Below are 25015 nucleotides of genomic sequence, written 5' to 3'. Positions count from 1 at the left end.
CATTTAAGTCTCACCTTAAAACTCATCTGTATACTATAGCCTTTAAATAGACCTCCTTTTTAGACCAGTTGATCTGCCGCTTCTTTTCTTTTTCTCCTCTGTCCCCCCCTCCCTTGTGGAGGGGGTCCGGTCCGATGACCATGGATGAAGTACTGGCTGTCCAGAGTCGAGACCCAGGATGGACCGCTCGTCGGGACCCAGGATGGACCGCTCGCCTGTGTATCGGTTGGGGACATCTCTACGCTGCTAATCCGCCTCCGCTTGGGATGGTTTCCTGTGGACGGGACTCTCGCTGCTGTCTTGGATCCGCTTTGAACTGAACTATCGCGGCTGTGTTGGAGCCACTATGGATTGAACTTTCACAGTATCATGTTAGACCCGCTCGACATTCATTGCTTTCGGTCCCCTAGAGGGTGGGTTGCCCACATTTTAGGTCCTCTCCAAGGTTTCTCATAGGCATCATTGTCACTGGCGTCCCACTGGGTGTGAGCTTTCCTTGCCCTTATGTGGGTTCTTCCGATGATGTCATAGTCGTAGTGGTTTGTACAGTCCTTTGAGACATTTGTGATTTAGGGCTATATAAATAAACATTGATTGATTGATTGATTGATTGATAATGCAAGTGTACCCTTTCAAATGCAACAAACTTGGTAACGTTAGTGGAATGCAAACTTTTAAATATCCAAGTTAAGTAAAACAAACAATAAAAAACATAATGTATGCTGTCTGTTTGCGAAATTTTGCATACAAAAATTTACAACCAAAAGCAATAAAAAAAAGGTTCTGTTAGGGAGGGGGTATACACACAACCAAACAAAAAACATTTTGGTTTGGCGACCCCTGCGCTAGCCCGATCATTAATCGATCAACATGTGGTTTACAATCATGATTTTTCAATCATTTTAATTCTATACAGTAATAATAACGTCCGGGATTTTTACAGCGGTTATCATTAGTACCGTTGTAGAACAAATGCTCGCAGCTGCTGAAACCGCAAACAGTGACTTATTGCGCTGCCCGTTACGACGCATGTAGGCCTGGAGAGCACCTACCATGGCTGGAAAACTTGCGTTAATTAGGGACCGGATGTCCCTTTGGGACAGAGGACCCTATTGTATTTCTAAGGTTTTATTTTTATTATACCGTCGCCTCTTTGAGCTGTAATTTGACACCCTTAACATGCTTCAAAACGCACCAAATTTTACACACCCATCAGGACTGGCGAAAATTGCCATCTGATTAAAAAAAAAAAAACCCAAAACTCAAAATTGCGCTCTAGCGCTACCTAGGAAAAAACACAGACAAAACTGCTTGTAACTTCCGTTAGGAATGTCGTGGAGACATGAAACAAAGACCTCTATGTAGGTCTGACTTAGACCTACATTTCATAAGATGACAGCCTTCAGCAAAAATCAACAGGATGTTGGCAAACACCCCTTCAAAACAAAAAAATCCTAAGCAAATTGCGCTCTAGCGCACGCTAGGAATAAAACACAGACAAAACTGCTCTATAATTGGGTTGTACTTGTATAGCGCTTTTCTACCTTCAAGGTACTCAAAGCGCTTCGACACTACTTCCACATTTACCCATTCACACACGCATTCACACACTGATGGAGGGAGCTGCCATGCAAGGCGCCAACCAGCACCCATCAGGAGCAAGGGTGAAGTGTCTTGCTCAGGACACAACGGACGTGACGAGGTTGGGACTAGGTGGGATTTGAACCAGGGACCCTCGGGTTGCGCACGGCCACTCTCCCACTGCGCCACGCCGTGGAAGAGTTGTCTGTGTTTTCTTCTCTAGGAAGAAAACACAGACAAAATTGCTTGTAACGTCCGGTAGGAATGTCATAGAGACATGAAACAAAAACATCTATGTAGGTCTCACCTAGACCTACATTTCATTAATTGACATCCTTCAGCAAAAATCAACAGAAAGTTGGCAATTATGCCTTCAAAACAAAAGAGTGTAAAAACCTGTCACCTTTTTTCAAACATTATCTCCTCTGAGCACGTTTGTTGTGTCGGCTTCAAACTCGCACAGGAGTTGTGTAAAAGTTGGGCAAAGGGTTTTTGTAAATGCTCCGGTTTTGATTTTCCGAGCCTTCAAATAACTTCTGCGCTGATGCTGCTGGGCTGCTGCCGTCTCAAGATGGCCGCTTAAAAGCAGGAAGCACCAGCGTGACCACACAATGCAGAGAAGGTAGGTACTGTGCAGGTAAATATATGTTGACTAGGTGAAAGAAGGAGGCACCAGTTTGACTCCAGGATACAGAGAAGGTAGGTAATGTGCAGGTAAAGATATGTTGTCTGGGTGATGGCAGGAAGCACCAGCGTGTATGGGTGACAGAAAGAAGCCCCAGTGTGACCCCAGGATGCAGAGAAGGTAGATAACGTGCAGGTAAAGATATGTTGAATGGGTAAAGGCAGGAAACACTAGCAAAAGTCGGTCCCGTCCATCGCTGCTTGCAGCTTTAATTTTTCATTTATCGTTCGAGTAATTGACTTGTTGAACATCAGCCCAGACAAAAAAAAAATACTAAAAACAATAATGTTGCACAATTGCTTGAAACTGTTATTCTTCTTAATGACGGCCATTCCAGTCTAAAAGCCTGTTTCTACACAGTGAAGGGCCATAGGGCAGGAATTAGGCGAGGAAAGACATGTTTGCTTTGCAGAGTGAGTGTGACACTCGGACAAACGGAGAAGATGTTCCACTAACAAACAAGCAGGAGACACCCACACAGGGGCCCGGGTAGCTCCCCCTCCCCGCAAGCAAAACAATCTACTTCCTGTTCTGTCAAGCTGGGGGTAGTGCATTTCTGGCAGCCGGGTTTCAGGAGAGACGGGACATGACACGCATGCACACACAAACACTTTGCACAATGCAATGACGTATTTTATACAGAAATTAGGAAGCTTTACATGCAAAATGCTGCTGTCCTTTCTCGAATGGCCGTAATATGCTCAGTGTCACATTTTCATAGTCCTTATTACTCGTAGGTAGGGCATTTTTCGCTTTTTCCATCACGCTTGCACCTCCTGGTACCCCAGCACCTCCAAAACCCTTAAATCTAGACTCCAAACATCCCAGAAAAAGCCAGTCCGGTTACTTTTAGACCTCCACCCCATATCACACCTCACTCCCACCCACTTCTCCAAAGTGGCCTGGCTCAGGGTGGAGGACAGAGTAAAACAACTTGCACTGAGCCTAGTCTATAAAATCCGCTACACCTCCCTGATACCGAAGTACATGTCAAACTACTTCCTTAACGTATGACCGCCATAACCACAACACCAGGGGGAGCTCCACAAACCACGTTAAAGGGCAACATTATCACAATTTCAAAAGGATTAAAAACAATAAAAATCAGTTCCAAGTGGCTTGTTGTATTTTTTGAAGTTTTTTTCAAAATTTTACCGGTCTCGGAATATCCCTAAATAAAGCTTTAAAGTGCCTTATTTTCGGCTCTCTGCGAAGACACTGGCCATTTCCCTGTGACGTCACACAGTGCTGCCAATGTAAACAAACAATGGCGAATAGCACAGCAAGATATAGCGATATTAGCTCGGATTCAGACTCGGATTTCAGCGGCTTAAGCGATTCAACAGATTACGCATGTATTGAAACAGATGGTTGGAGTATGAACGTATTGAGGAAGAAACTGAAGCTATTGAGCGAATAGCTATTTACGCTATTCATAGCCATAGCATGGCCGAATAGCTGCGTTAGCATCGCCGGTAAAATGTGCGGACCAAACGATCAGGACTTTCGCATCTTTTGACACTGGAGCAACTTAAATCCATCGATTGGTAAGTGTATTTTTCGCATTAAATGTGGGTGGGAGGAAACGTAATATAGTTGCAAATGCATCTACAGGTTATCCATACATCTTTGTTCCATGTCTGCTTTAGCACCGCCGGTAAATAGCATGTTAGCATCGATTAGCTGGCAGTCAACATCAACAAAACTCACCTTTGTGATTTCATTGACTATCGTTGCAAATGCATCTGCAGGTTATCCATACATCTCTGTGCCATGTCTGCCTTAGCATCGCCGGTCAAATGTGGAGAAACTCTTGCACATTCAATGGGTGTCTGGCGGCAGACACTTTGGCATCTTCGGGCCAGTGGTGCAACTTGAATCCCTCCCTGTTAGTGTTGTTACACCCTCCGACAACACACCGTCGAGGCATGATGTCTCCAAGGTTCCAAAAAATAGTCAAAAAAACAGAAAATAACAGAGCTGAGACCTGGTGTTCGTAATGTGTTGAAAATGAAAATAGTGGGTGTGTTACCTCGGCGACGTCCTCGCTTCCAGCGCGATAAACAGAAAGGCGTTTAATTCGCCAAAATTCACCCATTTAGAGTTCGGAAATCGGTTAAAAAAATAGATGGTCTTTTTTCTGCAGCATCAAGGTATATATTGACGCTTACATAGGTCTGGTGATAATGTTCCCCTTTAAACCCAGATTCCGACCTAACAAAGGTCTTAACTCTTTTTCTTTCTATGCCACATCAATGTGGAATGCACTCCCAACAGGTGTAAAAGTAAGTGCATCTCTATCCTCCTTCAAAACCGCTCTAAAACAACACCTCCAGACAACTTCAACCCTTTACTAATACCCTCCTCCATTCACATCCCATCTCCCCGGATTGTAATTAACCTTAAATAATCCAATTTACTTCTAATGTCTATACTTGTTCTTATGCTATCTGAACTCACTATGTACATATCCTCCACTGTTACAATGTCCATTTCTCTGATGATACAATTTTTGATGACTGAAGTACTGATATCAACCAAAGCTCCTCATCCCACCCCCCGGATTGTAAATAATGTAAATAATTCAATGTATATACGCTGATGATTAACTTGTGTGATGACTGTATTATGCTGATAGTATATATTTGTACCATGAATTGATTAACATGGACCCTGACTTAAACAAGTTGAAAAACGTATTCAGGTCTTACCATTTAGTGGTCAATTGTACGGAATATGTACTGAACTGTGCAGTCCACTAATAAAAGTATCAATCAATCAAATGGGCGATGTATTGATATACTGGAAATATCGCGGGTTGGTCTCTGTGCGATATAGAAAATGACTATATCGTGATATCCGAGTATACGTTCTCACTAGAGATGCGCGGATAGGCAATTATATCATCCACATCCGCATCACCAAAGTTGTCAACCACCCGCCGTCTACCCGAACCAACATTTTATCAGGACCGTACCCGCCCGCTGAAATACATCAGAGGCTGTCCGCCTTTACCACTCACAGAGCTATTTAAACCTGTTTCACAGAGTAATGAAGACAATTGGGGCCGCTAACGTTCCCGCGACTATCCAATAGCGTTCATCCTGATTAGAATAATATGAGCGTGCTGTGTAGCCGTTGCCTTAGACACCTTCAACAACATGTACGAACCGATTGTTGGTCCGGCAACATGTTGTGTGTGCAGCTTCCGCAATTACACGTTCAAGATTGAAAGGCATACTGGGTGATACAGAGTACACTGATGGTTGTGATATAAACAACTTTAACACTTACTAATATGCGCCACGCTTTGAAGCCACACCCAACAAGATTGACAAACACATTTCGGGAGAACATCCTCACAGTAACACAACATAAACGCAACACAACAAATACCCATAATCCTTTGTATCTGTGACGCTTCCTGAATATATTTTACACCCCCGCGCCACCAACCCCGCCCACCTTACCGACGCACGGGGGGTAGGTGGCGGGGTTTGCTGCTAGCGGGGGTGTATAAAATAGTCAGGATGTGTCATGAATACAAAGGATTATGGGTATTTGTTGTGTTGCGTTTATGTTGTGTTATTGTGAAGATGTTCTCCCGTAACGTGTTTGTCGTTCTTAATTGGTGTGGCTTCACAGCGTGGCGCATATTACTAAGAGTGTTAAAATTGTTTATATCACAACCATTAGTGTCACCCAGTATGCCTTGCAGTCGTGTGCGTGTTGCCGCAGAAGCCACACACAACATGTTGTTGGACTGACAAGCAGATCGTACATGTTGTAGTAGGCGACAAAGCCAATGGCTTCATAGCACGCCCTAATACTTATTATCTGGGTGACTACCGGCAGTCATTCAGGAGAATAATAGCGTCTCTTATTGTCTTCTTCGCTTTATGACACGGGTCTTAAATGGCTCTTTGAATGGCTAAGGGTTATTGATCACAGAACCATGCATATTAAATATTTCCGGATGGTTCAACCGCCACCCGCCCGAATCTAATTAAAATCTATTTTTTCGTCATGTCAACCGCCCGGTTTATCCGCGGATGAGACCGCAAGCCGCGCAACTCTAGTTCTCACGCAGTTGCTTTTGCATGCTGGCATTACACTACAGGCTCTTCTCACTCTTTCTTGTCTCTTCTTCTCACAAACTGCAAGCGCACCTTCTTACATACGTCACATACGTGTACGCCCTTGCGGAGCAGAGAGCCCGAACGGAAAATGTTCGGGCTCCAGTACTCTGGAATGCCCTCCCGGTAACAGTTCGAGATGCTACCTCAGTAGAAGCATTTAAGTCTCACCTTAAAACTCATCTGTATACTCTAGCCTTTAAATAAGACCTCCTTTTTAGACCAGTTGATCTGCCGCTTCTTTTCTTTTTTCTCCTATGTCCCCCCCTCCCTTGTGGAGGGGGTCCGGTCCGATGACCATGGATGAAGTACTGACTATCCAGAGTCGAGACCCAGGATGGACCGCTCGCCTGTGTATCGGTTGGGGAGATCTCTACGCTGCTGATCCGCCTCCGCTTCAGATGGTTTCCTGTGGACGGGACTCTCGCTGCTGTCTTGGATCCGCTTGAACTGAACTCTCGCGGCTGTGTTGGAGCCACTATGGATTCAACTTTCACAGTATCATGTTAGACCCGCTCGACATCCATTGCTTTCGGTCCCCTAGAGGGGGGGGTTGCCCACATCTGAGGTCCTCCCCAAGGTTTCTCATAGTCAGCATTGTCACTGGCGTCCCACTGGATGTGAATTCTCCCTGCCCACTGGGTGTGAGTTTTCCTTGCCCTTTTATGGGTTCTTCCGAGGATGTCGTAGTCGTAATGATTTGTGCAGTCCTTTGAGACATTTGTGATTTGGGGCTATATAAATAAACATTGATTGAGGTAGCAGCATGGATTTTATCAAATAAATCTCCCCCCAAAATGCGACTTATACTCCAGTGTGACATATATATGTTTTTTTCCTTCTTTATTATGCATTTTCGGCCGGTGCGATGTATACTCCGGAGTGACTTATAATCCGAAGAATACGGTAAATTATATTTCATATGGTGGGATAAATAAGATTATCTGGAACATAAATGGGATGGATGAAATACAATCAGAATGCTGTCTATCTGTGTTGGCCCTGCGATGAGTTGGCGACTTGTCCAGGGTGTACCCTGACTTCCGCCCGATTGTAGCTGAGATAGGCGCCAGCGCCCCCCGCGACCCCGAAAGGGAATAAGCGGTAGAAAATGGATGGATGGATGTTTATCATGGTTCATCTCCTTTGTACTTTGTAAACACTAAGTTTGAAGAGTTTCTTGAATTGGATCACATTAGACAACAAATTGTGTTAATATCTTCTTTTAACTATTTTGGAATTTTAATTCATAACCACTTGAGTTTTAAGGAGCACATTCAGTATGTTGTAAAACACTGAAACTTTTACTGGGATTTTATTATAGAAACAAGTCTTGCTTTTCTTTTACTGTAAAACAGAAATTGGTGGAAACAACATTTTTACCTGTTATTGATTATGGAGATGTGTTGTACCGTATTTTTCGGAGTATAAGTCGCTCCGGACTATAAGTCGCACCTGACTCTAACCACCAAGAATAGACATTTGAAAGGCAATTTAAAATAAATAAAGAATAGTGAACAACAGGCTGAGTAAGTGTGCGTTATATGAGGCATAAATAACCAACTGAGAAGGTGCCTGGTATGTTAACCTAACATATTATGGTAAGAGTCATTCAAATTACTATAAAATATAGAACATGCTATACCTTTACCAAACAATCTGTCACTCCTAATCTCTAAATCCCATGAAATATTAGACGTCTAGTAAGTCGAACACATTTCCAGTGAGGGTTGGACTCCCCCAAGGCTGTCCTTTGTCACAGATTCTGTTCATAACTTTTATGGACGGAATTTTTTAGGCGCAGTCAAGGCGTTGAGGGGATCCGGTTTGGTGGCCGCGGGATTAGTTCTCTGTTTTTTGCAGATGATGTGGTCCTGATGGCTTCATCTGGCCGGGATCTTCAGCTCTCACTGGATCGGTTCGCAGCCAAGTGTGAAGCGACCAAAATGAGAATCAGCACCTCTAAGCCCGAGTCCATGCTTCTAGCCCGGAAAAGGGTGGAATGCCATCTCCGGGTTGGGGAGGAGACCCTGCCCCAAGTGGAGGAGTTCAAGTACCTAGGAGTCTTGTTCACGAGTGAGGGAAGAGTGGATCGTGAGTTCGACAGGCGGATCGGCGCGGCGTCTTCAGTAATGCGGACGTTGTACCGATCCGTTGTGGTGAAGAAGGAGCTAAGCCGGAAGGCAAAGCTCTCAATTTACCGGTCGATCTACGTTCCCATCCTCACCTATGGTCATGAGCTTTGGGTCATGACCGAAAGGATAAGATCACGGGTACAAGCGGCCGAAATGAGTTTCCTCCGCCGTGTGGCGGGTCTCTCCCTTAGAGATAGGGTGAGAAGCTCTGTCATCCGAGAGGAGCTCAAAGTAAAGTGAAGTGAATTATATTTATATAGCGCTTTTCTCTAGTGACTCAAAGCGCTTTATATCTAAGTTACATTTAAACCAGTGTGGGTGGCACTGGGAGCAGGTGGGTAAAGTGTCTTGCCCAAGGACACAACGGCAGTGACTAGGATGGCGGAAGCGGGAATCGAACCTGCAACCCTCAAATTGCTGGCACGGCCAGTCTACCAACCGAGCTATACCGCCTAAAGCCGCTCCTCCTCGACATGGAGAGGAGCCAGTTGAGGTGGTTCGGGCATCTGGTCAGGATGCCACCCGAACGCCTCCCTAGGGAGGTGTTTAGGGCACGTCTAACCGGTAGGAGGCCACGGGGAAGACCCAGGACACGTTGGGAAGACTATGTCTCCCGGCTGGCCTGGGAACGCCTCGAGATCCCCCGGGAAAGAGCTGGACGAAGTGGATGGGGAGAGGGAAGTCTGGGCTTCCCTGCTTAGGCTGCTGCCCCCGCGACCCGACCTCGGATAAGCGGAAGAAGATGGATGGATGGATGGATGGACGTCTAGTCTCTAACGTGAATGAGCTAAATAATATTATTTGATATTTTACGGTAATGTGTTAATAATTTCACACATAAGTCGCTCCTGAGTATATAAGTCGCACCCCTGGCCAAACTATGAAAAAAACTGCGACTTATAGTCCAAAAAATACGGTACATGAATGCTCACCATTATGTCTTATACTCAATGGTTAACTGGACGTCTTTATGTGCTCGACGCCTCAATCATTGGTATGTGTTCATCTACAAAACCATTCCGGGTATCACTTCATCTTATCTGTCTTGTCTTTTAACAAAGAAACAAGGAAGTCACAATCTTCGTTCAATGAACACTCTGCATTTTGTCGTCCCCAAAGTAAAAACTGAACTAGGCAAGAAAGTATTTAGGTTTTCAGCACCGAAGGCTTGGAATAACCTAAAATCGGATCTTCAACTTCAAACCCTTGTTACATTAAATGAGTTTAAAGCTTCTGTGAAAGGATTGGAGTCTACCTTGTCTGTATGCACATGTGTTATGTGAGCAAGTTTTAATGTTGTAAATTGGATGTTTTATGTGTTGTTTACTGTTTTTAATGTAACCTTGCGGCTGCCCTCTTGGGCCAAGTCTCCCCCTGGAAAGGAGATATTTGATCTCAATAGGATTTTACCTGGTTGCATAGACCGGTCCTGGCACACCCCGCTTCGCTGCAGGCCCGCAGGCCACACCCCCTCCACAGTTAGCTTCAGAATAACAATGCTATTACAAAGCATAAGAGACCTATTATCCTCTAGAAATGTTGGTATTACTTAAAAATTCATGCGTTTAGTTGTGTTCAGTGTTGAAGAAAATATTATATGGCTCTTAAGGAAATACATTTTAAAATATTTGGATTCTTGGCTCTCAGCCAAAAAGGTTCCCGACCCCTGCCTTAAAGGCCTACTGAAAGCCACTACTACCGACCACGCAGTCTGATAGTTTATATATCAATGATGAAATATTAACATTGCAACACATGCCGATACGGCGGTTTAGTTTACTAAATTGCAATTTTAAATTTCCCGCGAGGTATCCTGTTGAAAACGTCGTGGAATGATGACGCTTATGATGACGCGTGCTTGTGACGTTATTGGTTGGAGCGGACATGTTCTCCCAGCACCACACACGGCTAAAAGTCGTCTCTTTTCATCGCATAATTACACAGTATTTTGGACATCTGTGTTGCTGAATCTTTTGCAATTTGTTCAATTAATAATGGAGACTATAAAGAATAATGCTGTAGGTGGAAAGCGGTGGATTGCAGCTGCCTTTAGCAACCGAAACACATCCGGTGTTTCTTTGTTTGTTGTGAAGCTTTAACACAGAGCGGTCAAGCGAACATGTTTCCCTACGTCAACCAGCAACGTTTTGGATGGGAAAATTGTGAAATTAAGTCGGCTCTTACCGGAGACTTCAGTGGATTATACGACCTCATCCTGTAGCTCAAAAAGGCAGCTGTGATCTTGGCTCCTCGGCTTCTCTCAAAGACACTGACGTTCACCGCAGCCATCCGACTTTCAGGTATGACTTTATATTATCACTAAAATACTATTAACACAATAAGCAGATAAGGGATTTTCCAGAATTATCGTAGTAAATGTGTCTAATTACATCTGAAACGCTCCCACTGCTGCCGCCTGGAGCCGTTGCCGTTTCTTTTTTTTTTAGTGCTTCACTTTAACTTTCCTCATCCACGAATCTTTCATCCTCACTAAAACTACTGGGGAAATCGTAGCTTTCTCGGTTTGAATCGCTCTTGCTGCTGGAGGCTATGATTTTAAACGATGTGAGGAGCTCTACAACCCGTGACGTCACGCGCACATCGTCTGCGACTTCCGGTAAAGGCAAGGCTTTTTTATTAGCGACCAAAAGTTGTGAACTTTATCGTCGATGTTCTCTACTAAATCCTTTCAGCAAAAATATGGCAATATCGCAAAATGATCAAGTATGACGCATAGAATGGACCTGCTATCCCCGTTTAAATAAGAAAATCTCATTTCAGTAGACCTTTAATTGATGAATGAAGAATCCATACAAGTAGAACGCAATGAAGAGTTAGAAAAGGGAACGTCACTTCTACTTCCGGTTGAAAGCTCTAAAAAGAAGGGCACTTCAGCAGTGAGCAAACTTGTCCAAAGGATGGCGCAATAGCCCCGACAATAACACACCTGTTCAGTGTCTTTTCTTGTTTTGTTTTCAAAACTATTTGCATCAAGGCAGTTGGCGAAAATAAAACCATAAATAAGCCTGAGTGTTCAAGGAAACAGTTTCTTATAGTCCGTAATTTTCGGTAGTTATTTAAAGGCATCAAATGGAACACGGAACCACGCTAGCCAACTTTTACTGGAAACACAACCCTACAAACAGTAATTATCTTATCATAAATGAACAATTGAGGTAGTAAACACTCGAGTGACTCATTGAAAATACTCCAACACGTGAATCGGGCCGAGCGGCAACAATGGCCCGGGGAGCGTGGGAGGAGTGCAAATAATGGCGGCGTTCAGCGTGCGGATCCACTGAGGCAGCAGTGCAACTATTCCAGCAATGCGGCCGGTTAATGAACACTACCTCTTTATTTCTCTAAGGAGGTTTCCTGGGGCTTAGAGGCCGTCGGCAGTTATGCAACCAGTTGAGCGGCGTTAGCACAAAGCAGTGCGTGACCCTGACCCGGCGAGGTAGGGCTGCCTGGCAACATTTATTATCAGCAGCATCCAGCCTACAAGAAGCGTGCGCACCTACAACCACGTTACGTGTTGCGGGAAATGACTCTTGGATGTCAGCACTTGTCAAACAGGTTCAGGCTCCACCGCTGCAACAATCGTACTTTTGGGATATTACAATATAACACAGGAGTTCTTAACCTCCGGGAACAACTACAGAGGGGCCCAATCAAATATCAACACTGGAATAGTAATCTTACTCTTGAATTTAATCGTATTCAATAATTAAATCCAATCTATTTACAGTTTAACACAGGGGTCCCCAAAATTTGGCCCGCGGGAAGTCCCAAGTTAAAATATTTGAATTTGAATTTTATTTTTCCATTGTAAATGTTTCAAATCTGTCCTTTCTAATCCATTTTATACTGCTTGTTACTCTCGGTGTCTCCTAACCGCCCAGGCAAATCCTATTGTTTAAAAATGCATTTTCCTGGCCGAGAGTGGAGTCGGCTGTCTTGGTTGCTTTGTTGGGTCTGCTCCTGTCTCTGGCCATGCTCCCTCCACCCCAGCGGACGATGACGTGGAATACCGCAGAGGCCACCACAGTGGATATGTTTCTTTTACTTTTTATTCATAGCTGTATGTAGAAGTGTCTGGTTTTATCTGCTGCTTTAATGTCTTTGATGTCGTCTGTGTTCTTTGATGTTTAGACACATGTAAGAGGGATGTGTACTATGGCTATGAGTTGTTGTTTTTTCCTTGGCCTTAGTCTGCACCCCCTCTCCAGGGCCTAGGCTAAGACCGATTTTTTTATTTTATTTTAATCTTCTATTTTTTTCTCCCATTCCCCCCGCTCCTTGTTTACCTGTATCTCATCTTTTTTGTAAGGAGCGCTGGAAGCCGGCAGACCCGTCAGCGATCCTGTTCTGTCTCCCTGTAATGTTTGTTTGATCTTGAATGGCATTGTGCTGAAAATTTGAATTTTCCTGAAGGAACTCTCCTGACGGAATAAATAAAGTACTATCTAATTTAATCTAATTACTGCGCTCAGAATATATATATATATATATATATATATATATATATATATATACATGTACATATACTTGTACATATGTATATATGTAAGTGTGTGTGAATTTAAATGTATTATATATAGATAATATATAGCATCTAGGCAGCAACCACTGAACTGAATTATATTATATATATTATTGTATTATATATTGTAAATATATATTATATATGTATAGGGGTGGGACCTAATTAGTTTACTACTTCCCACTCCCTTTTGAGCCAATCTCGACATCTACAAAAGATTAGTCACATGTAATATTTCAATGTAGGTGTAAAAATAATGTATTTATATATTTCTTTTGTATTTTATGTCATTCTCTTGTTTTGTTTGCATGGCTCAAAATAAACCATTCATTCATATATATATATATAAACAAAGTTATTGTGGTTTATCCATTATACATTGCTCAATACCGGGGTAGAACGGAATATACATTAGGTCAGGAAAAAACACGGAGGCTGTTTCATCCCTACAGGCCTGTTTTGCAGATTTCCCTGCTCTTCAGGGGATTTTATTATATATTTTTTTATTATAAAATCCCCTGCTCTTCAGGGGATTTTATTATATATTTTATTATAAAATCCCCTATTTTGCATGTTTTCCTGCTCCTCAGGGGATTTCATTATATATGCATCCATTTTCTACCGCTTATCCCTTTCGGGGTCGCGGGGGGTGCAGGATCCGATGTTATTATAAAATCCCCTGAAGTGTAGGGATGAAATAGCCTCTGTGTTATTTCCTGACCTGATATACAGTATATTTTACAGCCAAGCCCCCGGCAAAAAATGCTTTAACCCAATGCGGACCCCCCGAGTCAAAAAGTTTGGGGACCCCTGGTTTAACAGTATCAACCTTGTCAAATTATATGCAAGCATGTGTCAATCACAATCAGGCTGATTACAAAAATAAATACTAATCAAATATACTGGAAAATGAGGGATATTTACCTGTAATTACACAGTTCTAAAATATATACATTCTAACTAAATCAGGGATGTCAAAGTCAAATACATCAGAGGGCCAATAAACAAAATTTGCTAAAACCCAAGGTTCATCCATCCGTCCATCCATTTCCTACCACTTGTCCCTTTTTGGAGACAAAATAATTATATAATTGTACACGCAGAAAACAACGAAAAATACATATAAAAGATGAATGAAATTGAAAAAGGAGAGAACGTAGCGGAAGCCAACAATGGACATTTCAACAATAGTGTTTCTCACCTTCCTTATTAAAGTGATGACACTCCCAACTTGTATTGTGCCCATGATGGCTTTTTTTGCATAGAAAAACCGACTAACCACTGCGTTAGTACTAAACCTCTCCAATATGTGGATGTCTTTGGACACTCACTGGTACGTGTTAGAGTCGGTTTGTGACGAACCCCAAGATGCAGAGAAGGAGGCAGGCATGGAGTGAGAAAACATGATTTAATTTAAACCGATAAGACAAAAAACAAACAAAGGGTACAAACAAAAAGCGCGCACGTGGGCGGATAAACAAAAAGGCCTAGCGTGGAAGAAACAGAAGTCGTACTTATAATATGAAAACAAACTTGGAAGTAGGGAACAAATCAATCAATCAATCAATGTTTACTTATATAGCCCTAAATCACTGGTGTCTCAAAGGGCTGCACAAACCACAACACAAACCACTACGACATCCTCGGTAGGCCCACATATGGGTAAGGAAAAGTCACACCCAGTGGGACGTTGGTGACAATGATGACTATGAGAACCTTGGACAGGAGGAAAGCAATGGATGTCGAGCGGGTCTAACATGTGAAAGTTCAATCCATAATGGATCCAACACAGTCGCAAGAGTCCAGTCCAAAGCGGATAAGCTACAAACCACTATCAAATATATCTTACCGCAACGCTGCATTGACACGACACGACAGGTAGCAACGACAAGAGCGACAATAATCCAGCACAGACTGGAGGAACAAAGCAGGTAAAATAGGAGCGGGCTGATTCACACCAGGTGTGGCCAACGCGATTTTCGATTCAAAAACGATATTTTTCCGATTGACACCAGGTGTGGCCAGGTGCCAATCAGCCGCAGCTGAGGGGAAAACATCGCACAGGGGAAAAAAAACAGGAAACAGACAAAATAAGACCGCTGACAGGAACTAAAAACGGGAAATACTAAACACAGAGGAAAAACAAAAACACAAACGAACTTTCAGTTGCAAGTATGTGGGCAATCGGACTAATCGTGAATTACCAAAGACTATAAAAATTGGAGCCATTACCTCCCTGCTTGGGACTCAGCATCAAGGGTTGGAATTGGGGGTTATATCACCAAAAATGATTCCCGGGCGCAGCCACCGCTGCTGCTCACTGCTCCCCTCACCTCCCAGGCGGTGATCAAGGGTGATGGGTCAAATGTAGATAATAATTTTGCCCCACCTAGTGTGTGTGTGTGAAAATCATTGGTACTTTAACTTTAGTTTGTTAAGCTTGTTTGGCCGCACAATACCAAAGTTGGTACATGAAAACCCGGTCACTATTGGTGAAACGGGACATTCAAAAACTGAGGTACCACTGTCCTTGAATTGCTCACGTCAGATTTTGCGGTCGCCGTCACGTCACACATGATGCTGGTTTTGAATTACGAGGATCATTTTCCCTGAAAATACTGGACTTTCGGGGCAATCCACATAATTGGAACTGTTGCACTCCACACCTGTAGGTGGCAGTAATGGCAATCTGCCAATCAACTAAAGAGGTGTTGTGGCACTCCCACAATAAGAGTGGCGTTCGTCGCTGCAAACTACACCCGCAATAATAAACATTGGTCAAATATTATGTCTGTAATGTTGTCGCTCTCATTTATCTGATGAAAAGGTACAAGCCTAAAGTGAAGAAAGCATGCCAGGAATGTCTCCCTGATAAGTGGGCCAAAGTTTACCGAGGGGCCGGAGACCGAGACGATAGCAGCCGCCACCACCTTAACACGCGGCGCATGAAAACGTCTAATCGGTCTAAACCAGACAGGAAAAACCGATCACATGGAGGATCAGAAGCCTAGCTTCAAAAGTCAATCTCGCGACGAAGCTGCTCGAGCGTAAGACTTGAGGACGTACGAGACGTCAGGTGGACTGCGGCGTTGTCGACGTCACTTGTGCAAAACCTCGGACCAAAAAATCCCTGCGATATTTTTATAACAACAAAGAAAAGGGCAACTTGCTCAAAGTTACGTTATTCAAACCGAAAAACAGAAACATTACCGAGTAGGGCTGCGAATCTTCGATTCAATATTGATTCTTGGGGTCGCGATTCGATTATATATCGATTTTTTTCGATTCAACGCGATTTTCTTTACCCCAAAACACAGAAAATCCCCGGCAATCGACATAGGTGAAAAAAATTACCAGATTGTCTTTACCCCAAGACACAGATAATCCCCAGCAATCGACAGTACTCGTCGATAGTTGGTTCCCAAAAATACAAAGTGTTTACAACTAGACAACTCCAAATGTGAGGCAAACAGACAAAAACAAGATACTGTCGTAGGCATGCACAAAGTGTAGGTACAGATTAGGGCTGCGAATTTTAGGGTGTCCCACGATTCGATTCAATATCGATTCTTGGGGTCAGGATTAAATTCAAAATCAATTTTTTTCAATTCAACACGATTATCGATTCAAAAACGATATTTTTCCGATTTAAAACGATATTCAACATATAGGATTTCAGCAGGATCTACCCCAGTCTGCTGACATGCAAGCCGAGTAGTAGATTTTTGTAGAAAGCTTTTATAATTGTAAAGGACAACGTTTTATCAATTGATTGCAATAATGTATATTTGTTTTAACTATTAAACGAACCACAAATACGACTTATTTTATCTTTGTGAAAACATTGGACACAGTGTGTTGTCAAGCTTATGAGATGCGATGCAAGTGTAAGCCACTGTGACACTATTGTTATTTTTTATTATTTTTATAAATGTCTAATGATAATGTCAATGAGGGATTTTTAATCACTTCAGTGCTGAAATTAGAACTAATATAGATGCTGTTGTTGATAATATTCATTTTGTTTCACTACTTTTGGTTTGTTTTGTTCTGGGGGCTTCACGGTGGAAGAGGGGTTAGTGCGTCTGCCTCACAATACGAAGTTCCTGCAGTCCTGGGTTCAAATCCAGGCTCGGGATCTTTCTGTGTGGAGTTTGCATGTTCTCCCCGTGAATGCGTGGGTTCCCTCCGGGTACTCCGGCTTCCTCCCACTTCCAAAGACATGCACCTGGGGATAGGTTGATTGGCAACACTAAATTGGCCCTAGTGTGTGAATGTTGTCTGTCTATCTGTGTTGGCCCTGCGATGAGGTGGCGACTTGTCCAGGGTGTACCCTGCCTTCCGCCCGATTGTAGCTGAGATAGGCGCCAGCGCCCCCCGCGACCCCAAAAGGGAATAAGCGGTGGAAAAAGGATGGATGGATGGATGGTTTGTTCTGTGTCTCCTCTCAATTGCTCTGTTTATTGCAGTTCTGAGTGTTGCTGGGTCAGGTTTGGTTTTGGAATTGGATTGCATTGTTATGGTATTGTTTTGTGGGATTGATATAAAAAGAAAAAAAATTTTAAATCTTTTTTTTTTAAATGAGAATCTATTCTGAATCGCACAACGTGAGAATCGCGATTCAAATTCGAATCGATTTTTTCCCACACCCCTACTATCGACTATCATGTTACTATTTGTGATGTAAGAGGACATATATTATTTTTAATGTTAATATTTTTTGCAAATACTATAAATCAAAAAGCTTTTACCCCAAAAGAGTTAGTCTGGCAATAATCTATACCAGGTGTCGGGAACTTTTTTGGCTGAGGGAGCCATTAAATCAAAATATTGTTAATGTATTTCCGTAAAGAGCCATATAATATATTTTTTAACACTTAATACAATACGTGCATATTTTTAGAGTAGAAAAAGTCTCTTATTCCTTTTAATAACATTGTTATTCTGAAACTAACCAATTACAAATAAAATACTTATTTCCATTAATACGACCCTCCTGTACCCCAAAGGACAGCTGGGGTTGGCTGAGCCACCCGGAACCTTGAACAGGTGCGGTAGAAAAAGGATGGATGGAACAAAATGTATGAGAACGTTTTATTATTGTAATGTTATTTTTAACACTGTTAGTTCCAGCGGAATTATTCATTACTTATCGTGTTAAGCAATATCAGCTAAGATTTATCTGAGAGCCGGATGCAGTCATCATCTGGCCTGCGAGTCATAGGTTCCCTACCCCTGGTCTATACTACAGATCGACCGATATGTTTTTTCAATATTTTTAGGCCATATCACGATACAGGATATATATCTCGATATTTTGCCTCAACCTTGAATGAACACTTGATACATATAATCACAGCAGTATGATGATTCTATGTGTCTACATTAAAACATTCTTTTTCATACTGCATTAAATTGTGCTCATTTTAAACGTTCATGCAGAGAGGGAAATCACGACTAAGTCAATTGACCAAAAGTGTATTTATTAACCAGTTATTAAGCAGTGGCACAAACATTCATGTCTTTTTAAAACAGAAAGTGCAAGATTGTCAGACATTTTAAAACAAGCTATGAGTGCACTTTTGTGCATGATGTCACTAAGATGACATATCAAAACATTAAATTAAAGTACACTTTTTATACAGAACGCCACTACAAGTTTAAAACAAATAAAGTGCACTTTTGTGCATGATGTCACACGAGATATTTCAATAAGTGTCAGATAAAAATGAGCAAGTTTATTTGGAACATGGTGTACTGATAAGTATGACCAGTAGATGGCAGTCACACATAAGAGATACCTGTGGACTGCAAGTTGACCCTTGTTTAATAAATGATGCTAGCAAGTACTCGTTCGATGTTTCATTTAGAATATAGAACATTACACACAGGGCTGAAAAACTGTCAAAATGTTTTAGTGAGACTTTTGTAAGCTACAAAGCCGCACCCCTTGAGTAGTATTTTGTATTTCTATAGTGTTTTGGATCATGGGGACGGCATGGCGCAGTGGAAGAGTGGCCGTGCGCAACCCGAGGGTCACTGGTTCAAATCCCACCTAGAACCAACCTCGTCACGTCCGTTGTGTCCTGAGCAAGACACTTCACCCTTGCTCCTGATGGGTGCTGGTTGGCGCCTTGCATGGCAGCTCCCTCCATCAGTGTGTGAATGTGTGTGTGAATGGGTAAATGTGGAAGAAGTGTCAAAGCGCTTTGAGTACCTTGAAGGTAGAAAAGCGCTATACAAGTACAACCCATTTATTTATTATTTATGTACAGGATTGTTTATTATTTTTATTGGATAGTAGTCTGTTTATTTCAATTGTTAGTTTTTCCTTTATTACCGCTTGTGTTATTTAGTTTTACCCCATATTTGTTCCCACTACTGCACCTTAAGCTGGAGTCCTTAATCTCGTTATATGCAAATTTAATGACAATGAAGTCCATTCTATTTTCTATCCATCCATTTTCTACCTCTTATTCCCTTTTGGGGTCGCGACGGGCGCTGGTGCCTATCTCAGCTACAATAGGGCGGAAGGCGGTGTACACCCTGGACAAGTCGCCACCTCATCGCATCCATTCTATTCTATTCTATTACGGCTATCGTAGCTAGACATGCAGTGCTTCAACATACAAGTATTACTGTGGTGTGTGTGTATTAAACCCCCAAAATGGCACCCATTAGGAGACATTATCTGGCGTTTTGTTTCGACTTATTATGCAAAACCAACTTTTCTTAACTACTGATGCTTGCGGATGTGTATTTGGGATCTGCGTAAGTCTCGAAAATTTGCGCGCTTCCGCCATTGTAGCCTGAGTCGGATTCAATAGTGTTGTGGGGCATTCATCCTCTGCTATTGTCATTTGTAATATAAAGTAGCGTACATTTAACACAAATATGTGTCAGTAGACTCACTATGGAAGCGCTAAAAACTATCGGTACGATAAAATATGACGGGAAGAAAACACTGTCGGAGTGGAGGCACATAAATAAGACCGCCCACAAAACGGCACATCTTGAAGGTACGGTCAGAAATCGGCTTGAAGATGGTCTGTAAAACATAATCTATGCAACATTTTGCACTAAGAACCACCATTACGAGTTATGTAGACCACAAGGAAGTGTTTAAAAATCATAAGATGACCCATTTAATTCTAGACCTGAATAGCCCTGCTCATCAGCAGTGCACCTCATAATCCGGTGCGCCCTATGGTCCGAAAAATATGGTATTTTTTTTAGAAATCAGACTAATTAAGTGCAACAAAATATGTAAACATACTGACAGACCTTTCGGTTTGATATTTGTTGGTTTTTCATACCCCAAAGATGTAAAAGTGCACTTCATGTATTTAGACTTTAAGACTTAGACTTCAAATTTAAATTTTACAGTACAGATAAGACATTTTTTTTTTGTTGCATTAGCTCGTTGTAGTGGAGGACAAAAGAGCAATAAGGTGCAGGTATAAATAAATACATTACTGTACGGATAAATATATTGCACTTTTATTTTGAGGGGATTATTATGATGCGTTCAAGAGTCTTATGGCCTGAGGGAAGAAAGCTGTTACAGAACCTGGAGGTTCTGCTACTGGGCAAGTTGTATTTACGTTCTATTCTTATTCAGTCAATCAATCAATCATCAATCCAAGTTTGTTTATATAGCCCTTAATCACAAATGCCTGGAACAAACCACAAACCGCAAACCACATTCCTTGTCTATGTGGAAGTAATTATGTTCTTTAGCCTATTTGCAGTTGTGCAAACCATTTTAATTGATTTCACTTTAAAGTTCACCCACTGTTTTGTTTTCTTATTATATGCAGGACTGTGTGAGAAAAATAGGAATAGTTTTGCTCCCCTCACCTGCCAGGGGATGGGTCTAATTAGGGCTGGGCGATATATCGATATACACGATATATTGGGGGTTTGTCTCTGTGCAATATAAAAAATTAATATATCGTGATATTGGAGTATACGTTCTCATACAGTTGCTTTTAGCTGCAGGCAATACATTACAGGCTCTTCTCGCTCTTTCCTGTCTCTCCTACTCACAGACAAGCGCACTTTCACATACGTATACGAAATCGCGGAGCAGAGAGGTAGCAGCATGTTAGCTGTGATGCTAGCGGAGCTGTGCGAGTGGTAATACGAGAGAAAGAAGGAGTGAATGAAGAAATAATTAATTCCCAAGAAAAACAGCAGGGGGTCCATCGATCAACACCGTATAAAAAAAATAGTCAACAACATAATTTAATAACGTCCGTAGTAACCTACCACATAGCGAAGGCCGAAAAATATTCAATTTCCTATTATGCAACTCATTTTTATTTGACACTTAAAATGTTTCTGACAATCTTGCACTTTCTGTTTTGGAAATGACATGAACGTTTATGCTATTGCTTAATAGCTGTTTAATAAATACAGTTTTGGTCAGTTGACTTACCGTATTTCCTTGAATTGCCGCCGGGTATATAGTATGCGTCTGCCTAGAATTAGTAAAGTGAATTATATTTATATAGCGCTTTTCTCTAGTGACTCAAAGCGCTTTACATAGTGAAACCCAATATCTAAATTACATTTAAACCAGTGTGGGTGGCACTGGGAGCAGGTGGTTAAAGTGCCTTGCCCAAGGACACAACGGCAATGACTAGGATGGTGGAAGCGGGAATCGAACCTGCAACCCTCAAGTTGCTGGCACGGCCGCTCTACCAACCGAGCTATGCCGCCCCAATTACTGCCGGGTCAAACTCGTTTCGCCAAATAATTAGCATATACCTATGAATTTCCACTGGGTCAAACTCGTCACGTCACGAGTGACACTTCACCTGTAATCATTTTCAAAATGGAGGAGGCTGATTTCAATAATTTGATATCGCATAAATGGAAGAAGATTAAGAGCTATTCAGCAGGATTTAAGGTCCAAGCTATTGAATATGCTAAAAAGAACAGTAGGCAGCTATGTTTTATTAATACACCGTAGCTGCGTGTGTCAAATATGAGTCATTAAATGACTCTTGCCCCCTGGTGGTAGAGGACGCTAGTGATCCTTCTTGCGACTACTCGGCTGCAGAAGAAGTGACAACAAGCAGCAAGAGTGAGCAGCGAGCGTTTATTTTTTCCTCTCGCTTGCACTTTTAACATGGAGGATTACATATCTAAAATAAAACAGTTTCCTAAACTGGACTTTCAATCGAAGCAGGAGGTAATAAAGTAAGATCTCCATCGAGACGGAGAGACTTTTGAAACCGAAGAAAGATAAGGAAGACTTCTATAAACAAGTTATCGATGCTTTTGATCAGAAGGAGCTGTGCATGGACTTCATTTATAAGTAAAAGTAAGACCATAATAACGTTTTTTTATTAAATGTGCTTTTCGTGATGGTATCCTTACATCACACTCAAATGTATGAGCGCAGGCCTAAATTTACCGCATGCCTTTGGTAAGCGCCGGAGTGAGAAGAGGTTTTAAATTAATTAGCCCTGCATGAGAGTTTAAAATGAGCAGATATTAATGCAGTATAAACAAGAATGTTTTAATGTAGACACATAGAATCATCATACTGCTGTGATTATATGTATCAAGTGTTCATTCAAGGCCAAGGCAAAATATCGAGATATATATCATGTATTGCGATTTGGCCTAATAATATCCAGATATTAAAAAAAGACCATATTGCCCAGCCCTAGGTCGAATGCAGAAAGTCATTTCACCACAGCTAGTGTGTGTGTGACTATCAGTGGTACATTAACTTCAACTTTAACTACCAGCGGGCCAGATTTTGGACACTGGCGGGCCGGATCTAGCCCGCTGGCCTTAGTTTGGGGACCCCTGGTATAAAGCTTTTACAAGCCAGGAGCATTTTGAAAGAAAATAGCGCGGCGTCATTCAACTTTATTGCACATTTTGACGGAATATCATTTAAAAATAAAATATATTTAGATTATATTTGAAGACAGGGGAATACATTTTATGTATCATTTATTATTTACAAAGCAATAAAGCCCTATGGGGTACTTTAATTGTGTCTGTGTGAACTAATTAGTAGGTTGGAGGCTTAGGTCAGTGTTTTTCAACCACTGTGCCGCGGCGTGAGACACAGTCTGGTGTGCCGTGGGAGATGATCTAATTTCACCAATTTGGGTTAAAAATATTTTTTGCAAACCAGTCCATCCATCCATCCATTTTTCTACCGCTTGTCCCGTACGGGGTCGCTGGAGTCTATCTCAGCTGCATTCTGGCAGAAGGCGGGATACACCCTGGACAAGTCGCCACCTCATAGTCTGCAAATTATGTGTTGTTGAGTGTCGGTGCTGCCTAGAGCTCGGCGGAGTAACCGTGTCATACTCTTCCATATCAGTAGGTGGCAGCCGGTAGCCAATTGCTTTGTAGTTGTCGGAAACAGCGGGAGGCAAGGTGCAGGTAAAAAGATGTCTGATGCTTAAACCAAAAAAAAAAAAAGGTGAGTGCCGCTAAGAAAAGGCATTGAAGCTTAGGGAAGGCTATGCAGAACGAAACTAAAACTGAGCTGGCTATACAAAGTAAACAAAAACAGAAAACAGCAAAGACTTACTGTGGAGCAGACGGCGTCCACAAAGTACATCCGTACATGACATGACGATCAACACCAAAATAGTAGTGCAAGACAAGAACTACACACAGGAAAACACCAAAAAACTACAAATAAGTCACGGCGGGATGTGACGGGTTGTGACAATACACCTACTTTGAGACAAGAGCTATAGTGATGCATGGTTATGGTTTAAATTCATATCCAACAATTGTGACAACAACTTTTTACTGTCAACTGAGTTTCGTTTTTTAACGATTTCTACTGGTGGTGTGCATGCGGATTTTTTCAACACAAAAAAAATGTGCCTCGGCTCAAAAAAGGTTAAAAAACACTGGCTTCGGTTATAAAATGTAATGATAAAAAAAGTAAATAATCGGCAATAAAAATTCTTTAAATTGCTGCATGTCAGGCCAGATTAAAAATGATAGCAGTGGTGCAGCTATCTTAATTAGGATGTTTTGCATAGCTCAGCACTATTTTGTCACCACATGTTGTAAACTTTGTACCTGGCAAGCAGATTAAAAAAAAAAAAGGCACAACTTTACCGCGAATAGTTGCGGCTCATTAGGAGATTTACCTGATTGTGGACAAAGTGGACAAAAGGGTTGCGGTATCTGGACTTCCCAACTTTCGGGGCTAAAATGTCAACAATTGGTCGCCATAGCGAGGCGAGGTTAGTTCGCGTGTAAGAGGAAAAAAAAAAGAGGAATCTTTGGAGAAGGGCCACCACCCAAAATGAGTCACAACTACTTTATCGCACGTATGAAACACATGGATGAAACAACACAAATAGTGTCTTGTTTACCTTCTCTCCAGGCACTTGAGACGTCTTGTTACGATGTAAAATCCACGTTTGGACTTCCTCGCCGGTCACTTCTTCACCGCAGTGCTCCGCTCCGACTAATTCTCAGGCTCCGAAAGAGACGCACAAACTCCGCCCACCTGGCTGTTATGCTGACCAAGTGCTTCCCGTGTGGGGTTTTCAAAATAAAACACACTCACGCAACAATAAAGGGCAACTTTATGTTTTTACAAAATATAATACATATAAAGAATAATGATAAAAATGATGATAACAATTTTTCCAGGTGTTAATTTCCCTTTTCCCAGATGTATCACCACCATATATATCCACAACCTGCAGTGTTGCAGCAATCGATTAGCTTAGTAATCGAGTATCTATTGCAATGGTCCCCAAAATACGTCCTGCGGGCTATATATATATATATATATATATATATATATATATATATATATATATATATATATATATATATATATATATATATATATGTATGTATATATATAAATATATATATATGTATATATGTATATATATATATATGTATATATATATATACATATATG

At 41.8% G+C, this 25015-nt stretch overlaps 1 protein-coding gene across 1 annotated transcript in view; it reads right to left on the bottom strand.

The window, feature by feature from the left end:
* Positions 1–24605, bottom strand: part of LOC133544480 (rho-related GTP-binding protein RhoA-D) — a 50804-nt gene extending 26199 nt beyond the window's left edge. The window contains exon 1 of the mRNA XM_061889850.1: positions 24453–24605. The gene's annotated coding sequence lies outside the window, so the exon portion shown is untranslated. The remainder of the gene's footprint in view (positions 1–24452) is intronic.
* Between the last annotated feature and the right edge of the window lie 410 nt (positions 24606–25015).

This window comes from Nerophis ophidion, linkage group LG02, assembly GCF_033978795.1.
Source record: "Nerophis ophidion isolate RoL-2023_Sa linkage group LG02, RoL_Noph_v1.0, whole genome shotgun sequence".
NCBI classification, from domain to species: Eukaryota; Metazoa; Chordata; class Actinopteri; order Syngnathiformes; family Syngnathidae; genus Nerophis; species Nerophis ophidion.
The sequence above is the reverse complement of the archived record's forward strand: the minus strand, read 5'-3'. Positions and strand labels throughout refer to the sequence as shown.